General features: G+C 50.8%; 1 long non-coding RNA gene across 1 annotated transcript; it reads left to right on the top strand.

Annotated features, from left to right (window-relative positions):
* Positions 1-237: 237 nt before the first annotated feature.
* LOC107185131 lies at positions 238-5,092 on the top strand. Its single transcript, XR_001516046.1, has 3 exons — positions 238-360; positions 3,727-3,890; positions 4,843-5,092. It is a non-coding gene; the product is annotated as an uncharacterized LOC107185131 (long non-coding RNA).
* The last annotated feature ends 1,519 nt before the right edge of the window (positions 5,093-6,611 follow it).

Below are 6,611 nucleotides of genomic sequence, written 5' to 3'. Positions count from 1 at the left end.
GACGGCCCTGGGTTAAGTCTTCTCCTCTGATTCTCAATCAAGTCAGGACGCGTATGAAAGAACAGCCACTGTTCTCCTCTTTCTGAATGCGGTTGGATCATCAAATGGCACTTTGTTGAAAATATTAAAACCTAGAGGTCAGGCCAACCCCAGCTTGAAGGCGAGGAGACATTCTTTGGTCTCCGCACAAGGGCATATTTGGAATTGCAAATGCAAATTCTTTGGAGACCGACTTGCCTTCCTGGCCGGCGAGTACAGACAGTACGTTTGAAAGCGGGCCGCGCTTTAATTTTTGACAAGTGTTCGGAAGAGACACTCTTCGCAGCTTGAGAGAGAAGGAGAATGAAAACCAGCTTGCAGGTCAGAGTGTGTGGAGGGAGGGCGAAGACGGGGTGACTCCGGAAGGGACCATCTGACTCAGTTTCTGCCTCTGCTGAGGGCTGGCTGATGTTGGGGGGGGAGGCGGAGCAGGGGGAGGCAGGGGGTCCCAGGAGAAATCCAGTGCCATCTTGGCAGCCAGTGCCACGGTACAGATACCTCGGAACCTGGCTAGCAGTCTGACGTTTTCCAGGGGAGGAGAGGAATCAGCAGAGGTTTGGGGTCCTGGAAACTCGTCATATGTACCAGGTTTCCAGCGCTTTGTCGGTTTGGGAAATTCATCCAGCCCTGAGCCTCATGGTCCAGCTGAATTCTTGTAGGGCTCGTGGGAAGTTGCCCTCAGACAAAATCTAGACCTGAGGGACTTGGCTGTGAGCAGATTCCCTTCCTGTTAGAGCTTGGGTGAAGGCACCTGGGGTGCAGTCCGCCTCTTCACCCAGCCTTCCTCTACCCACGTGTGCTCTCTCGAGGATAAACACTGGGCTCACACCGCCCTGGGGAAGTCAGGAGAAGGAAAGGCAAGGCATGAACATTGACTGGGTGTCACCAGGGGCCTGGACTTGGCGTTGAGGCTTCCCAGCAACCTGGAGATGAGGAATGACCTTGGCACATTTATCTAAAATCAACTACTAATACACATCAGTGACGTGTGCAGGTTTATTTCTGGACTCTTGGTTCTATTCCACGGGCCCCTAGGTTTATCCTTAGGCCTGGATCACGCCATCTTGGCTACTCCTGCTTTGCAGTACATTTTGAAATCAAGAAGGTGTGAGTCCTCCAACTTTGTTCTCCTTTCTCAAGATGGTGTTGGCTATTCTGGGCCCCTTGTATTGGATCAGCTTGTCAATTCCTGCAAGAAAGGCCAGATGGAATTTCAGTCCCGTGGGCTTTTATCTCCGAAAAGGGAAAGGAAGAAAAGAGAGGGCAGGGAAGGGAACCTTCTTCGCACAGTGATGCTGGGAACAGACGTTGTCCATCCGCCAGACTTACCCGCCAGACTAATGGTCTTACACAGGCCCATAGAACTGATAACGCTGGGACTGATGGTGACGGCTGGATGACCCAGGGTTTCTATCCAAGCCATCCCAGTGGGGAAGCGTTTTGCTTATCCATTTGCCTATCCATTATTCCATGGTCACTCACAAATGAACTGACTTCCCTCAAATGTAAGCTATCACACAAAGATTGGCAAAATACACAATTTCAATTTGGGGTTTAGCACTCCACCTTGAAATTTAATGGTATATCTCCTAAGAGTTTTAACCAAAGTCACCAAATTTGACCAAGGCTATAGACGTGTGCTTGTGTCAAATTAGATCACTATTAATGACTTAAAGCAACAGTTCATTATATGTGAACACTCACTGGTGTGGGCCTCAGTCTTCTCATCTGTAAACAGACATTTCCTCAGCACTGTTCCCTACCCCCAACTTCGTTGAAAGACCCCAGTTCCCTGGCTGCTGATAACACAGTCTAATCATAGAGGCCCATCCCAGTGTAAGGACTGAGGCCCAGAGATGCCGGCCGCCATGCTCTCTGCCCGAGAGAGAGGAGCCGCCCCCACAGGGAAGAGCAGGGATGGGAGGCAGAGTGAGAATCTGTGAGCAAAGCCCTCGGGCCTCTCATCGGAGGACCTCAGAGCTGCCCAAGATCTTTCAAATCATTACAGCTGAGGGGAGGATGGGTATCCAGACTCCTCGCTGTTGGACATCCCCAGGGTGCACCGTGGCTACACCTGCAGGCTCCCAGGGCTGGGCACCAACAGCGTCCAACCCCTGACCTCACGGCCACCCCTACCATGTTGGGTGGGAAACTAGGGCCCACGTCCTCAACCTCACCCTCAAACCAAATCTTATCCCATGTTGCCTTGACAACGCTGCAATTGTCATGACACCAAAGGGGTGGCCGGCCAAATCTAGAAGCGTCCGCATCATGAATCCTTCCAGGCTTTGAATTTGTCTGCATCTCTCCTTTTATTTTTCAATGTAAAAAATGAATGCCATAACGCAGGCATCTTGTATCTCATGTGTAACCCGTATCTTAGGTGCAGGAAGTGGGCCTCCGATCCCTTCCTTGCTCTGTCTCCCCTCCTGTCTTTCCCACTCCTTTCTCCTTTGAGCCAGGTGGGGTCAGCCTGGCCCAGGCCCCTCCTCTGCGGCCTCTGGCTCAAGGCAACCCGCAGAGCAGCGAGGGCCCGACTCCATTCCCCGCCACCCCCTGGGCAGTGCCTTGGCAGAGATTTGAAACGTTTCTATTTAAATGACATTTGAACAAACGAGAAGGGGCTCAGTTGTACGTCAATCACATTGCCTGGGACCCAGTTGGGAGCCGGGTCCCCGTGGACAGTGCGCAGTGGAGTTCCCTCTGTTTTCGGATTCGAATTGCTTTGTTCTCGGTCCAGGAAGGGGGAAGGAGGGGGATGCATTTGGCCTAAAATGAAACATTTCCCTTTTAAGTCAAAAACTCGAACATGGCTTGAAGGAGAGAGTTTAAGCTCCATAATCCCCGGTCCTGAGCAAGAGCAGTAACAAGCCTGCAATTTCCTTTTTGGAGGAGAGAAGTCAGAGAAAGCTACTGGGCAGAGCAGGCTGGCGCCCTCAGGGCCACGGCTCAGAGGTCACCTGCAAGGCAGCGGGTCCGCCTCCTTTCTGGGTCCATGCAGATATACTCTGTGGTTCCATTGGCCGGGTTGGGGCGGGCAGGGGGAGTGGGGGAAGCTCCCAGGGGCAGCCTTTCTGTGGCTCCCAAATCTTTTCCCACTTTCCGTGTCTGTGTGGGTCCCACCCTCTGTGCCCATCACCACGCCAGCTGCGTCTGGTTCCACACTGGCCCTCCTGCTGCCCCGTAGCCTGCATGTTCTGCCCACCATCTCTCTTCTCTCCTCACCCACCAGCCAACCACCCATCCTCAAATGATGAAGTCACAGGGGAGTGAGGTGGGATTCAGGTCTTTGCACAAATCGCTCACACTCCCCAAGTTTGGGTTTTCTTATCCCAGACATGAGAAAATTGGACTATCTCACACTCTACGTTATCTCCATTTTGAAAATTATTTGAATCATCGTCAAGTAATAGCACTTAGGGACCCAGTACCTAAGTTAGAGTTTCCATTTTTCTGATGAAAAAACAGGGCCTCTGGCTGAGCCCCAGCCTCCAGGCATGGAAATGTCTTGCTAATTTGACCATGACCGAGTGCTTCCAGCCCTCACTCTCAAAAGGCCTTGTGCCAGTTACTTAAACTCAGTCTATACTTGTTTAATTAACGGGCAAACAGAGAGATGGGTGAGTGCATAGATGAGTGAATGGATGAAACTCTCTCAGACTAACAAAAGTTTTCTATCCTGCCCAGGATTTGATATCACAGTAAAAATCGCACCAGCAGCCGGTTGCAGAAGCACAGCAGAGCCAACCCAGCGTGTCCTATCTTTCAAGTCTTGGCCATCGCTCGTTTCTTTCGGGCCCAGACTTGCCTCCGATTTGTCTACTCTGGAGACAGTAGAGCTGCTTTACGGGGTGAGTTCACATCCTTGGAGCCTTGAATCCTTTCTCGAAGGAGAAAATTGCAAACTTCTGATTCCGTGTATCCATGTTAATATTGATGTAGGAAGCTCACTGGGTTCATCAGGACATTTTTTGGCTACAAGTGCCAGAAACTCAGCTCAACCTGGCTGAAGGAAATGGGTTGGTGTCTCATCAACAAAACCTCCAGAGGTGCATTTGTCCCTGTGTGTCACTGAAGCCAGGAGTGTGAACCTTTCTCTCTCTTCATCTTTCAGCTTGACTCTTTCCTCAGTTTTGGCTTCATTCTTAGGCAGGTCTTAGACATGGAGCCTTAAAAAATATGCTACACCCAAGGAGCTCCAAGCTTGCACTTACACTCCAGGCCTTGGAGCCAGTGATCAGTGTAAAAAGTAGGACTCCCCAGTCATTCTAGCTAAGGTCCCATGGCTGACTCTGATAGGCCGGGCTTAGGTCAGGTGACCATTCCTAAACCAATCACTGTGACCAGAAAAGTAGAGTAAATATTCTCATTGGTCAAGCCAGGATTATAGTTGTGGCTGACTGAGAGCGAGGAAAATGAAGAGCAGAGGTTCTGTATTCAGAAGGAGAGATATGGAGGACACACAAAAAATGCCACCTGGCCACTCCACTGACTTGCCTATTCTGCCTCAGGCTGCAGCTCTAGTTTTCTCCGCATTTCCATAGGACACATTTATCTTCATAAGAGCGTGGGACTTGTGAAAGGTTCTGGGGACCACGGTGAAGGACTGTGGGAGATTGCATTTTCCAAAGATGGCTGCAATAACACCATCTTTCCCACATGCTCCTCTAATCCAGGCACTCCCCCTCCCCTTGAACCTGGGGCCTGGTGGCTGCCTGTCCAATAGAGTATGTCAGGGGTGACGCTATGTGACATCTAAGGTTAAGTCACAATAATGGCATGTAGTTCTGCCTTGTTCTTTAGGGATGTTCACACTTAGAATGCGACCGCCATTCGGTGAGGAAGCCCAAGCAGCCCGTGGAGAGGCCCTTATGGGCAGAAACTGAGGCCTGCAGATTCAACTGAGGCTCAGCGCCCAGACAGCAGCCAAAGGCGTGAGCCATTTTGAAAGGGAGCCCCTTCAGCCCCCAGGTGTGCTATCCCAGCTGAGGCCACATGGAGCAGATGAGCTGTCCCCACCAAGCCCTGCCCAAATTGCAGGTTCATGAGCAAAGTAGATGATTCCATTGTTTAAGGGCACTAAGTCCTGGCATGGTTTGATCGACAGCAATAGTTGACCTATAGGAAGCCAACTGTTCTGGGAAGAAGTGTCACATGGATAACCATAGTGTAATATGAACTAGGTGTGGCCGCCGGGGAGGAACCTAGCAAGGCCCTGTGATCAAAGTCCTCTCCCTGCCCCACACCAGGGCCCAGCAAACATTTGTTTACTAAACCTTTTCATCTTCCTGTGAAGTGTCTTACTTCCCTTTGAGGTCCCAGATCCCCGCCTTCTCCTCCTCATCCCAGATAACATATATCCCTCATTTTTCCTCGCTGTCTTTGGAATTCTCATGCTTATGTGAATTGCCCAAATCTGTCCTATGTCATTTTAATTATATGACCAGCCATAAGAACCAAGAGGGGGAGGGGGAAATTTTCTCCTCCCCCACAGGGCCCTCCCGTGCTCCTCCTTTTCCAAAAATAACTTCTCGTAAGTCCAGTCCTTCTTATATCCTCCTGGCTACTCAGGGGGCGGGGCAGGGGGGGATCTTGAAGGCACCTGGATAGCTGTAATGTTTTGTTTTCTCAGTGTTGTTCCCTATCCGCAACTTCTTTAAGACCCCAGTTCCCTGGTTGCTGATAACACAGTCTAATCACAGAAGCCCATCCCATGGTGTGGACTGAGGTCCAGAGTTCCTGGCAACCATGCTCTCTGCCCAAGAGGGGGTGGGGGTGGCTGCCCCCCAGAGAGGAGAGGAGATGGGAGGCAGAGCGAGAGTCTGTGAGCAAAGTCCTTGGCCTCTGATCTGAGGTCCTCAGAGCTGCCCAAGGTCTTCCAAATCAAGGCCCACCACACACCCTCCAAAATAGAAACTCCAGGCCCTGGCAGTGAGAGAGAGCCCTCTCTGGGTGGGGATGTAACTTGGTGTAACCACTTTGTCGCTACAAAGCAGAGCCTACAGATACTCTACGACTGAGCAATCCCGTGCCTACTAGTGGGTATAAGCCTCGGAGAAATGCATACATGTGTTCACCAAGCAGCATGGGAAATATCAGAACACCCAACGCCCATCAGCAGTATGTACTGACATGTGCTAAATACCGTCATCCCATGGATACTGCATGTTGATGAGCACGAACAAACTTCGTGTAAACATCATGGATAAATCCCATAAGCGCACCGTGTGATCCATTTGTATAAGGTTCAGAAAGTTCCATCTGCATCAAGTTCAAAAACAGGAAAACTAGACTCGGGTGGTGGAAGTCAGGGCGGTGGGTGTTAGCGTTATGAAGAAAGAATAACTAGACGGGGGCACGAGGGGGTACTTCTCCCCGAAGTTGGGAGCAGGTTCCCTGGGCGCACTGCACTCTCTGTGTGAAAACCCACCACGCCGCCCCTCGTTTGCTGCATGAACCGATCTCAAACTTCAACAATAAAGTGCCTTTAAAAAACTGCCTCGTTCAGAAATTACACTGAGCAGATCCACGTTGGAGGGATCCACGTGGCTTTGTCTTTTAATAACAGCTCG

This window comes from Myotis davidii, unplaced genomic scaffold (genome assembly GCF_000327345.1).
Source record: "Myotis davidii unplaced genomic scaffold, ASM32734v1 scaffold69, whole genome shotgun sequence".
Classification (NCBI taxonomy): domain Eukaryota; kingdom Metazoa; phylum Chordata; class Mammalia; order Chiroptera; family Vespertilionidae; genus Myotis; species Myotis davidii.
This window is presented reverse-complemented; position numbering and strand designations above follow the sequence as displayed.